At 42.8% G+C, this 13,742-nt stretch overlaps 1 pseudogene; it reads right to left on the bottom strand.

Moving 5' to 3' along the window:
* Positions 1-8,549: 8,549 nt before the first annotated feature.
* Positions 8,550-8,893, bottom strand: LOC101127331 (histone H2B type 1-K-like; annotated as a pseudogene).
* Between the last annotated feature and the right edge of the window lie 4,849 nt (positions 8,894-13,742).

Below are 13,742 nucleotides of genomic sequence, written 5' to 3' on the forward strand. Positions count from 1 at the left end.
ATTAGTGTCACAAGTCACATGGGAGGCAAGTTGTGAAATGACCAGAAAAGCAGGTTTTTAGAAAACATTATGTACCTGCATTATCTCTGTTTCTCTATTACTGTGATATCTCTCTTAAATTACTTTGGACTGAGAACTGACGAGTTCCTGGTAAACAAAATCAGACTAGGCATGCCGTCCTAGACATTGAGAGGGGCAGATGCCAAGCTCTTGAGTGTGCGTGTGTGGGGCGGGGGGCTGCATTTAGAACAGCCTTTGTAGTCAAGTACCCAGTCTATGCTAAGTCTCTGTGTGATATAGTTAGGTATTTCTCCTATGCATGATTATTTAATTAAAGACTGTCACTTTCCTTAGATTGGAAAGTTTTTAAAGGAAGGACTATTTCTATTTTGTTTATCACTGTGAGTCCAGCACATCTTCAGGCACATAATAGGCACTATATTATATTAACTGAATGAATGAATGACAAGTAACTTGGAGTTAGAAATGTCCCTGCTTTTCCTACAGTTTTCTCAACCTCCCCATAACTTCAATCACAGAAACAGTCTTGTATTATGGTGATTATATTCTCTAGTACTTATTAGAATAGTGCTATATTTACTTACACTATTAGGTAAGAAGACAGTTGTGGATTAGCCTAAGGACTGAGTTATATTGCAGAACACAGTTAAGGATAGATTGAATTGAGGTCTAAACAACTTTAAAGCATATGGGAAAGATATACATTGTGGAGTTGGGGATATTTGGATTCAAATCCCAGCATTAGCACTTATTAGCTATGCATTGTAGAAATTAATCTCCCTGACATTCAGTTTCTCCTCCTGTAACATAGGAATAATAGTATCTTTCTCATAGCATTTATTGTAAGGATTAGGGGACATTCTTTGTTTTGTTTGTTTGTTTGTTTTGCTACAGAGTCTCGCTCCGTCGCCCAGGCTGGAGTGCAGTGGCACAAACTTGGCTCACCTCTGCCTCCTGGTTGCAATCAATTCTCCTGTCTTACCTCCCAAGTAGCTGGGACTGCAGGTGCCCGCCACCATGACGCCCAGCTAATTTTTGTGTTTTTTTTTTTCAGTAGAGACGGGGTTTCAACATATCAGTCAGGCTGGTCTCGAACTCCTGACCTCAGGTGATCCATCTGCCTCGGCCTCCCAAAGTGCTGGTGTTACAGGCGTGAGCCACCATGCCTGGCAGGAAATTTTATATATATGTACACATAGGTTTAAATATAGCTCATGTAAGAAATACATATGTACTTACATGTGTATATATCTGCATTTTGTATATAACACATATGTATATGGAAATATTCCAATATGTATATATGCATGTCTGCTATGCCTCTACCTCCTTATCTACCTATGTTATAAATCTGCAGTTCCTGACACATGGTCATTGTATGAGTCAGGGTTCACATTAAGTATTTCAATAGATTATTATTATTATTATTTTTAGGACTGGGGAAGGGGAGCTTAACAGAAAAAAAATTAATAGAAGGAGCTGGTTAAACAGGTGCTAGAAGAGTGAAGAAGCAAAGAAGAAAGTAAATGCCGGAAGCAGCTACCACTCCCTGGTCCAGGGTACTAAGAGAAGAGGCTGGGAGATTAAAATCCAGAAACTGGAAAGAAAGGCCTGCCGTTCCCAAGAGGCGCCTGGTGCCAGTGCCTGGGCGGGTGGCGGGAGCGGGGAGAGGACACAATGTGGCTGGTTCCGGGAGTGCAAAACAAAAACAAAACAAAACATAAAAAAAAAAACCCGGAGACTGGTACTAACCGCTGCCAGGATGAAGGCTGAGTACAGACACAAATAACACCGACCGGACACAGAGAGGAACGAGCCCCTTTCCCTCCTCCCGGCTTGCAGGCTCCCTCTACTGCCCCCTATCGGCAGAGCCTAGCACGTCGCCAGCAAGCAAAGGGAAACGGGTTTTGCAGGGTCTGGGACCGGCCCCATCATGACAAAGCCAAGTATGTGTGCAAGCGAGGGGATGGAACGGAGAGACAATAGCTTAGTAACTTAATTTACTTACAACTTTAGTAACTTAATTTACTCATTCGCCATTTTAACAGCTGCCTAGAATTTCACTGTACAATTAGAGCACAATTTATCCATTTTCATGGTGCTAGATATTTATGTTGTTTCTGAATTTTTATTTGAAATGATGCTACTGTGAACATTCCTTTAATTCTTTTTGGATCATAAAATTTTGGGGAAGAGCTCGCATGACATTCTGCAAAGCATAAAGGAGTTATTAATATATTTTCACCCACTATTGAATGTTTAAATATTATAGAAGTCTAGGTGTGGTAAGTACTATAAGCACACTATTTTCTCCCATTTCATCCTCTTGGCAAGAGAACTCTCCTAGAAAGAAGACTAGCACCTAGCAGAATGCTTTGAATAGAGCAGGTTTCAATAAAGATTTGACATTGATGATGCTGAAGAGATAACCTGGCTAGTAACAAGATGTTGCATAGAGATTCCAAACATTAATTTCCTTCCTTGCTGAATGTAAGCAAACACAAACAGCAAGTGCTAATGGTAAATGTGGTAAAGCACTCATTTCTCTGAGTTGGTCAATATTTAGCTGAGGCATGTCAGTTCAAAGCCTCCCACAATGTTTCTCCTTCATTAAGCAAGTCATCTCTGAGATATTCTGTAATTTTCTGTATATCTTCTTTATTATATGGTTAGTTTTTCTGTTAAACATCATATGTGGGCTGGGCATGGTGGCTCACGCCTGTAATCCCAGCACTTTGGGAGGCCAAGGCAGGCGGATCACGAGGTCAGGAGATCAAGACCATCCTGGCCAACATGGTGAAACCCCATCTCTACTAAAAATACAAAAAATTAGCTGGGCGTGGTGGCGAGTGCCTGTAATCCCAGCTACTCAGGAGGCTGAGGCAGGAGAATCTCTTGAACCCGGGAGGCGGAGGTTGCAGTGAGCTGAGATCGCGCCATTGCACTCCAGTCTGGGTGACAGAGTGAGAGACTCCGTCTCAAAAAAAAAAAAAAAAGATCATGTGTGGGCCGGGTGCAGTGTCTCACCCTGTAATCCTAGCACTTTGGGAGGCCGAAGCGGGAGGATAGATTCAAGCCAGGAGTTCGAGACCAGCCTGGGCAAAATAGCAAGAACCCCGTCTCTACAGAATAGTTTTAAAAATTAGCTGGGTATAGTGGTGCATGCCCCTAATCCCAGCTACTTGGGAGGATGAGGTGGAAGGATCACTTGGGCCCAGGAGTTTGAGGAACCCTCAACTTCACTCCAGCCTGGGTGGAGCAAGGCCCCGCCAAAAAAAAAAAAAAAAAAAAAAGGCCGGGTGAGGTGGCTCACGCCTGTAATCCTAGCACTTTGGGAGGCCAAGGTGGGAGGATCACTTGAGGTCAGGAGTTCAAGACCAGCCTGGCCAACATGGCGAAACCCCATCTCTAATAAAAATATAAAAATTAGCCGGGTGTGGTGGCAGTTGCCCGTAATCCCACCTACTCAGGAGGCTGAGGCAGGAGAATTGCTTTCACTGGGAGGCGGAGGTTGCAGCGAACCTAGATGGTGCCACTGCACTCCAACCTGGGTGACAGAGTGAGACTTTGTCTCAAAAAAAAAAAAAAAAAGAGAGAAAGGAAGGGAAGACAAAGAAAGGAATGAAGAGAGAGTGAGAGTAAGAAAGAAAGAAGGAAAGAAAGAAAGAAAAAGAAGGAAAGAAAGAAAGAAAGAAAAAGGAAGGAAGGAACGGAGGGAGGGAAGGAGGGAAAGGAAAGGAAAGTCATGCTTGGTGTATGCAAGGCAGATAAACATTTTTGGAAAAGCAAGGCTGCCACCTTGTGGAACATTTGTATTGAATGCTTTCACTTTAAATCAACTAACGCCACAAGTGATTTGCAGGATTCTTTTAATTTTTCTCAATACGAGTTTTCTCCCTGCATTTCATCATTTTTTCTCATTCATTCTATGGCATCGATGTGGTATTAGTGTCAGTTTGCACTCCAGCTTTTGAAGATACGCAGTTTCCATTAAAGAAAACTTAGTGACTCACTTTTCCTCTACCGCCTCTGTCTACGGATCTGTGTGCTTATCTGCATGGAACTCTTGACTTTGAAGTCTGTCTTGTACTCCCTCAGAAAAATATCAGGAAAATGTCTTTAAAAGTCCATTAACTGTTACAATTTAGAATTAAACACCTGTCAATTCCAAGGCAGAGGTGAGAAAATGTGAAGTTAAACGAATCACAGGGGATGCCCACTGGGGTCAGGAGTGCCTCCTCTGAGCATGGAAACTTCTCTCCCTAACTGGCTCGAGTTAGGTTCAGCTGTTCAACATGTGCACTTGATGTTGGATCTTCTTTGGCACGATGTTGGCAGAGACATTGGAATCTAGAGAACTGTTTAAGGCACGAGCCCGGCAACGTGGGCACTGCTTTTTCTCCTTTCTTCTTCCCTTGCTTATACATCACTGGGGCAGAGGTGAGGGGTGGCAGAAATATCACTTATGGGATCAGAAAATGAAAACCCAGGACTCAAAAGGCTGGCAGCTGAGGGTCTAGACGACTCCTCTCTGCTTACTTAAATCCCTACTGTCTTACCTCTTGGCCCACAATAAAAGTAAAACATGCCCCAGGGAGAGAAAAAGCAAAATATTATGAATTGAATTAAAACCGTGTACATAGCTCTTAATTTATTGCATGCTGTCAAGTGTATTGGCTGTAAAGGGATAAGTATGTCAGTCTTGGAGCCAGGCAGCCAATTTGAAAGTTCTCCTGGTTGGCCATGGTGGCTCATGTCTGTAGTCCCACCCAGCACTTTGGGAGGTTGAGGTTTGTGGGTCACTTGAGGTCAGGAGTTTGAGACCAACTTGGCCAACATGGCAAAACCCCGTCTCTTCTAAAAATACAAAAATTAGCTGGTTGTGGTGGTGCACGCCTATAGTCCCAGCTACTTGGTAGTAGGCTGAGGCACAAGAATCGCTTGAACCTGGGAGGCAGAGGTTGCAGTGAGCCAAGATCATGCCACTGCATACTCCAGCCTGAGGAAGACTCTGTCTAAAAAAAAAAAAAAGAAGATTCTCCTGAAACTTATTTGTGACTTTCACCCTGATCCTCTAGTGTTGAGTGTAATTTGCCCTGCAGTCCCCTGGAGTCTCCTAAGCTGGTCTTAGCCTACAGAATGGCACAGCTTAGAGTAACAATCCACTGTGTCCGCCCAGCACCCTTGCTGCCGTCTGGGAGTAGTCACCCCCATCTTTTAGAAGATGTTCCTTCCGGCCGGGCGGGGTGGCTCACGCCTGTAATCCCAGCAATTTGGGAGGCCGAGGCGCGTGGATCACTAGGTCAGGAGTTCGAGACCATCCTGGCTAACGCGGTGAAACGCCGTCTCTACTAAAAATACAAAAAACATTTAGCCGGGCGTAGTGGCGGGCGCCTGTAGTCCCAGCTACTCCGGAGGCTGAGGCAGGAGAGTGGCGTGAACCCGGTAGGCGGAGCTTGCAGTAAGCCGAGATTGCGCCACTGCACTCCAGGCTGGGCGACAAAGAGAGACTCCGTCTCAAAAAAAAAAAAAAAAAGAAAGAAAGAAAGAATATGTTCCTTCCCTGCTGCCCTCCAACAGTGCAGGGGCATGGCAGCTGCCGTGTTGGTAAAGACCCTGCCCTCCTGGCTGCAGTGGATTGGTCTGGAATAGAACCTGGTTCAGAGAGGGCAACCAATCAGCCCCTTTCCCAGGGATTTTTGACTCTTAGGGAGAGCATAGTTAGAATTTCTCTGGTGTATATGCAGTAAAAGAGAATGAAATAAATTGCTACCCAGATCGAAGTAGAGAAAAGCCTGGTGAGAGTTCCAAGGGCTTCAGGTCCTCAGTTGGAGTTTTCCTATGTCCCAGCTGCTCCCCTGACCTCCCCAGGTTTGACCCTGTGACACTCCTGTAGAGGTTTCCTATCAACTCCTCTTTTGTCTAACCCATTTCGAGATGACTTTCTGTTGTTTCTGTCCAAGAGTCCTAATGATTACATATGGAGAAACCTGTATCAAGGTCCCAGCTTGGCCAGGAAAGATTCGAGTACCAAAGAGTATTCCTTTCCTGTAAGCAGATGATACGGAAACCAGATTATCAGAAGGTTGCTCGGAGACCGTAAAATCAGAACAAGGTGTACTAACATAATAATGTGATTAACAGCAACAGGCTCTGCTAATCTAATGTGCTCATCTTTAAATAGAAATAGATCTGTCATGAAAGGAGAATGCTTCGTTGCTAGGGCTCCCTTTATTTGGAAAGCTCTTGGATGACCACTGCATTGCTTGTTTCTGTGGCCTCTTTTCTATGCTTGCATGACTGACTCAATGCTCTTTGTGATTTATTTATTTGTTCAGGGATTCAAAAATATTTATTGGACATCTACTCTATGACAGGTGTTGTTTCAAGTTTCAAGAACACAATGGTGAATAAAGAAAAGTTCCTGCTGTAGTCCCAGCTACTCGGGAAGCTAAGCCAGGAGGATTGCTTGAGCCCAGGAGGTCTGGACTAGCCTGGACAACATAGTGAGACCCTGTCTCTAAAAAGGAAAAAAATCCCTGCTTTTATGGAACTTACATTCTAATAGGATAAGCAGATATAAACAGATATACAAATATATGTATATATACACACTTTAAGTTGATGATCAAGTTCTAGTAAGAAAAACAACATAGGGAAAGAGGGTGGAGCACAGTGGGGATTGGTTTGTTATGGTCTTTTTTTTTCTCCTTCCAGTTTATTTATTTTTCTCTCTAAGACCAATTTACAGTCTGTTAGCACTGTGTGAGCACCTGTTTCACCACATATACAAACCCCTCCAAGACTATAAGGATATCATTAGGCTTTATATCAGTATCAGGTAGTAAACATAATTTTGTACATACTTTGAGTTTTATTTCTCCCGAGGTTCAGTATTTTCCATGGGTAAACAATAAATATGTTAGAACATATTTATTCAAGATGAGACATTTGTCTCCTGGTGAGACATCTTGGTCTAATGCTGACTCTGGGGACATTTGGTTGTTGACTGTGAGGTGGCTATCTACATGTGGAGTGGAGGAGTCCTGGCCTTGGATTGAAGAGAACAAGGTCAACTTCTCACCTCACTCGTTTCTGGCTTTTGCGACCTTGGATAAGTTTAACTTTCTCTCTCCTAGGGTTAGTTTTCTTGTGTGTAAGCGCTGCCTTCTCACTGTGAGCTCACACAGCCTTTCCTCAGTGTGTGTGTGCAGAGCTCTCTCTCTTCCACTTTTTTTAAATGAATTATTTAATTTGGAGGACCAAGTGCAGAATCTTCCTCTACTTATAAGGCCACCAATCCTATCCAATTAGAAACTCATTCTAATGACCTCATTTAACCTTAATTACCTCTTACAAGTCCTGTCTAGAAATACAGTCATATTGGGGTTTAGGGCTTCAATATATGAATTTGGGGGGATGGGGAGACAATTCAGTCCATAGTAAACACTCTCTCGAAGAGTAGTTACAACGTTTATAAGAGACAATGTAGGTAAAAGTAGTTTCCGTTACATGCAGCTAAATGCAGTTTATTATCCCTTCACAATCCTCTGCAGAAGAGGCACCTAATAAATATTATTTATTTGGACTTAACCTAAGGTATTATTCTTTATATAGTGCCTTCCCATGGAATGATTGAAATCATGTTTATCATTTTGCAGCACAGTTTATTTCTTATAGGGTCATGGCTAATAAAAAACATGGGAAAATGACCCTCACTAATAGAGTCATTAATTTAAATAAGGAAATGTAATTTCAAATTTTTTCTTTTTGGGGGCCTATTAGGTTAACAATGCTTTTAAAAATGTATTGTAAATATGAGTGTTATAAAACAGAAATTTCCACATTATGTTGGGATTATAAATTGGCATGATCCTGAATAGCAATTTTTGGCAATGCATATTTAAGGACCTTAGAAAATGTTTTTCACTTTTGATTTAGTATTTCCACTTCATGAAGTCTATCCTTAGGAAATAATATTTGAACAAAGATTTATGTACAAAGATGTGTGAGCTGTATGATCTATAATGCATAGAAATGGGAATCAATTGAAATAGTCCATAATGAAGAACTAATTACTTATCAATATATCCATAAATTATGCATCCATTAAAAATTATTTCTAAGCATATTTAGTTATCTAAATATATATATAGCATGACACCTGTTTATTTTATATATATGAGATACATGATGTGAGATATATGTATATATGAATATGAATATATATGATATACATATAAAAAGAATAGGAGATACTAGGAGTTATTTTAATTTTGTCTTTATGTTTCTCATTTCATAAATTTCTATGAAGAACATTTTAATTGTTTTATACCCAGAAAAAAAAGGGGCTAATTTTTCTTAGCCAGGTGTATATTGGTCCTTCCTTGATTGTTTAAAATACCTCCGTTTATCTTCTTCTAGGATCACTCATTTTTCATTGGTTTATTTGTAAGATGAAGCACTGTCCAGCAGTGACGACTGTTGGAAAAGATATGTCTAAAGGCTGTTGTCTCCTCTTGGCAAGTTTACTTGGAGCTGGTGTACTGGGTGACGGCCTTGGTGCCCTCGGACACGGTGTGCTTGGCCAGCTCCCCGGGCAGCAGCAGGCGCACAGCCGTCTGGATCTCCCTGGAGGTGATGATCGAGCGCTTGTTGTAATGCGCCAGGCCGGAAGACTCGCCCGCGATGCCCTCAACGATGTCATTAACGAATGGCCTTGGAAGAGATGCGGGTGTCGGGGTGGACCTGCTTCAGCAGAGTAGCTCTCCTTGCGGCTGCGCTTGCGCTTCTTGCCAACCTTCTGCGCCTTGGTCACCGCCTTCTTGGAGCCCTTCTTCAGGGAGGGAGCGGACTTGGCTGGCTCAGGCATCTTAAAACACCAGAAGTGTGTCCCTGATGGTCTTTTTCATAAGGATAACTGAGTAGAGACCTGACTGATGCAGAGGGGTGAGTCCTATGAAAGACCCAGAGTTGGAAGATTATAGGCCAGGTGAACAGCAAGGCAATGACTTTGAGGCAGGAGAGAGCTTGAGGGGTTCCAGGGAAAACAAGATGGCCATAGTAGTTGAGCAAGAGTGGGAAGGAGAGAAGGTGAGGTTGGGAGTGTCAGGGGCAGGGGCAGGAAGAACCTTGAGACCTTGGTGAAGGTTTATATTTTATTGTTATGGGAGCCTTTGAACATAACTTAAATAAGTTATTTACTTTTTTGGTGGTTGTCCTCGAGTTTGCAGTATACGTTTATAACTAACCCATATCTTCTTTCTTTCCTTCTTTTTTTTGGGGGAGGTGGGGTGGGATGGGGGGGGACAGGGTCTCTGCCACCCAGGCTAGAGTGCAGTAGTGCAATCACAGCTCACTGCAGCCTCAAACTCCTGGGCTCCAGTGATCCTTCTGCCTCAGCCTCTTGAGTGACTAGGGCTGTAGGTATGCATCGCTATGCCCGGCTAATTTATTTTATTTTTAATTTTTTGTAGAGATGGGGGTCCATGTCCTCTTTGAAATAACACTATACTACTTCAAGGGTATGCAGGTACTTTATACAAGAGCATTTTCTCTTTTCTTTCTTTCTCTTTCTTTCTGTCTCTCTGTCTCTCTCTCTTTCTTTGTCTTCTTTCTCTTTGTATTTCTCTTTCTTTTCTTTTCTTTCTTTTCTTCTCTTTCTTTCTTTTCTTTCTGTTTTTTTGACAGAGTCTCGCTCTGTCACCCAGGCTGGAGTGCAGTAGTGCAATCTCAGCTCACTGCAACCTCCACCTTCCGGGTTCAAGTGATTTTCCTGCCTTAGCCTCCTGAGTAGCTGGGATTACAGGCATAACCCATCACGCCTGGCTAATTTTTGTATTTTTAGTAGAGATGGGGTGTTTCCCCATGTTGGTCAGGCTGGTCTTGAACTCCTGACCTCAAGTGATCCTCCCGCTTTGGCCTCCCAAAGTGCTGGGATTACAGGCATGAGCCACCATGTCAGGACCCTCTGGAGGTTTTGTTTTTTTTTTTTTTCTTTTTTTTGAGACAGAGTGTTGCTCTGGTTGCCCAGGCTGGAGTGCAATGGCATGATCTCAACTAACTGCAACCTCCACCTCCCAGATTCAAGCTATTCTCCTGCCTCAGCCTCCCATGTAGCTGGAATTATAGGCATGTGCCACCATGCCCGGCTAATTTTGTACTTTTAGTAGAGACGGGGTTTCTCCATGTTGGTCAGGCTGGTCTCGAACTCCCCACCTCAGGTGATCCATCCGCCTTGGCCTCCCAAAGTTCTGGGATTACAGGCGTGAGCCACCACACCCAGCCTGGAGTTTTTAACTCTCAAACTTGTCCGTAAGGAGCCTCTGTCAATACATTAAATCACAGTTTAGGTTTTCTTTATTTCCTTCCATCTTTGAATTTCATTTGTTCTTTTTCTGGTTCCTTAAGGTGTAAAGTTGTTGATTTGAGATTATTGTTCTTTTTAAATGTAAACATTTACAGCTATTAATTTCTGTCTTAAGGCTGGACACGATGGCTCATGCCTGTAATCCCAGCACTTGAGGCCAAGGTGGGTGGATCACCTGAGGTCAGGAGTTTGAGACCAGCCTGGCCAACATGGTGAAACCCTATCTCTACTAATAATACAAAAATTAGCCAGGATGGTGGCAGGTGCCTGTAATCCCAGCTACTTAGGAGGCTGAGGCAGGAGAATTGCTTGAACCCGGGAGGCAGAGGCTGCAGTGAGCTGAGATCGTGCCATTACACTCCAGCCTGGCGGACAAGAGCAAGACTTCATCCCCCCCAAAAAAAAAAATTTCCCTCTTTAGCACTGCTTTCTCATCTCATAGTTTTGCTGTTGTGTTTTCATTTTTATTTGTCTCAACATATGTTCTCATTTCCCTTTTCTTTGAGGCATTGGTTGTTTGAGTGGGTTGTTAATTTCCACATATTTGTGGCCCAGTGGCTTTTATATATACTTATGAAGTTACCTTTAGTAGTTTTTTTTTCTTCTGTCTTTGAATTACTATCTATTGTCTTTTCATTTCAGTCTGAAGCACTCCCTTTAGCATTTCTTGTAGGGCAGTACTGGTAATAAGACTCAGTCTTTTAAATCTGGATATATCTTAATTTCTCGTTCATTCTTGAATGATAGTTTTGCTGTATATAGAGTTCTCGGTTGACAGTCTTTTTCTTTCAAGACTTTAAATATGTCATCCAGTACTTTTTGGCCTCCATGGTTTCTAGTGGAAGATAAACTGTCATTCTTAATGAAGGTCTCTTGTACATGCATGAGTCACTTCTTTTTTTTTTTTTTTTTTTCTTCACAGAGTCTCGCTTTGTCGCCCAGGCTGGACTGCAGTGGTGTGATCTTGGCTCACTGCAAGCTCTGCCTCCAGGTTCTGGCCATTCTCCTGCCTCAGCCTCCCGAGTAGCTGGGACTACAGGTGACCGCCACCACGCCCAGCTAATGTTTTGTATTTTCAGTAGAGATGGGGTTTCACCGTGTTAGCCAGGATGGTCTCAATTTCCTGACCTCATGATCCGCCCACCTCAGCCTCCCAAAGTGCTGGGATTACAGGCATGAGCCACTGCACCTGGCCGCATGAGTCACTTCTACCTGATGCTTTCAAAATTATCTTTTTGTCTATGGGAGTTGATAATTTGACTATATGTCTCAGTGTGTATCTCTTCAAAGTTTTCCTGCTTGGAGTTCATTGAGCTTCTTAGATGTATATATTCATGTTTTTAATCAGATTTGGGAAGTTGTCAGCTATTATTTCTTCAAATTTTTTGCTGCTCCTTTCTCTATGTCTTCTCCTTCTGGGATTCCTATAATGTGTATTTGGTATGCTTGATGAGGTCCCATAGGTTCCTCAGGCTCTCTTCATTTTTCTTCACTCTTTCTTTCTTTCCCCTAGACTGGGTGATTTTCAATGTCTTATCTTCAATTTTGCCAGTCCTCTCTTTTCCTTGTTCAAACTTGCTGTTGAATCCCTCTATCGCATTTTTCATTTCAGTTATTGCAGATTTCAGCTCCAGAATTTGTTTGGCTCCTTTTTATAATTTCTGTCTATTTATACTTTCATTTTGTTCAGACATTGTTTTCTTGATTTCTATTAGTGTTTATTCATGGTTTCCTTTAGAAAACATATTGAACATATTTAAAACAATTGATTTAACATCTTTCACTAATAATTCCAAAGTCTGGTCTTCTTTAGGTATGGTTTCTGTGAAATTCTTTATATCCTGTGAATGGATCATACTTTCCTGTTGCTTTACACGTTTTATAATTTTTTGTTAAGAACTGGTTATTCTGAGCATTATGTTGTAGTAACTCTGGAATCTAATTCTTCTCCTTAGGGATTGCTTGTTTTTGCTTGTTGTGGGCTGGAACCATTCCTATTTGTGCCTTTTCCAAACAATGTATCTTCCTTGTTGTGTGTGGCTACTGAGGTTTCTTTTCCGTTATCTCTACAGTTAGCCAGTAACCTGACAAAAATGTCCTTAAATGTCTGACTTTCAAGAGGGAGGGAAGATATCCTGTCTCTTTAAATCTCTTGTGGCTGGGAAGCTGCTTCAGCTTGTGAAGTGGGCATTAAAAAATGGTTGGCCTCCAGCCTGGCCCCTCATCACTTTATCAAAATCAGCAAGCAGCTAGCAGAACACATGACCCCCACTCCTGGAGGATAAGGTCTTTTGTGCCCACACTGGTTCCAGGAAGCTGCCCCAGGAATGTGGGCTGCTTCCCTGACAGTTTCCTGGTGCTGGGTGGCAGGCTTTTTGCTGTTGCTGCTACATCACAAAAGGCTGAAGTTCACCAAAATTCACTAGCAACTTCATCAAGCTCTCCCTCGAATGTCAGAAATGTTCCAAAATAAGGCAATTCCTGCCAGTTCAATAGTTGTTTAGGTGAAGGGACAGATTCCTGGAGCCTCCTGCTCTGCTATCTTCCCTGACATCATTCCCTACATTATGCCTTTTTTTTGAGACAGAGTTTCACTTTGTTGCTCAGGCTGGAGTGCAATCTTGGCTCACTGCAACCTCTGCCTCCTGATTTCAAGCGATTCTCCTGCCTTGGCCTCCTGAGTCGCTGGAATTACAGGCACCTGCCATCACACCTGGCTAATCTCATGTCTTTAGTAGAGGCAGGGTTTCACCATGTTAGCCAGGCTGGTCTTGAATTCCTGACTTCAAGTGATCCTCCCGCCTCGGCCTCCCAAAGTGCTTGGATTACAGGCATGAGCCACCATGCCTGGCCTCTACATTATGCTTTGATTTTTATGATTTAACACCTGGAGGGTAACCTTGTTTCCAAACTTTGGGAGGATATTTCAATTTGTTTCCATTGCCAGAACCTGTTCTGCTTTCTGACCGTATCAGAACCCCTGGCCAGTCTCTCTTGATATTTGCTATCTGTGTCCAAAGCAGAGGCCAAACCAGAGCTGTCTTAAAGCTCCCTTAAGCCATCTACTCTCTCCTGTCCAGTCCTGTAACAGAAAAGCTGGTATGTGAAAAGCACATATGGGGATTTTTTTTTTTTTTTTTTGAGACGGAATCTCCCTCTGTCACTCAGGCTGGAATGTAGTGGCACAATCTCGGCCCACTGTAACCTCTGCCTCCCAGGTTCAAGTGATTCTCCTGTCTCAGCCTTCTGAGTAACTTGGACTACAGGTGCGTGCCAGGACGCCTTGCTAAATTTTTGTATTTTTAGTAGAGTTGGGGTTTTGCCATATTGGCCAGGCTGGTCTTGAACTCCT

Source organism: Gorilla gorilla, chromosome 14 (assembly GCF_029281585.2).
Source record: "Gorilla gorilla gorilla isolate KB3781 chromosome 14, NHGRI_mGorGor1-v2.1_pri, whole genome shotgun sequence".
In the NCBI taxonomy this organism is placed as follows: Eukaryota; Metazoa; Chordata; class Mammalia; order Primates; family Hominidae; genus Gorilla; species Gorilla gorilla.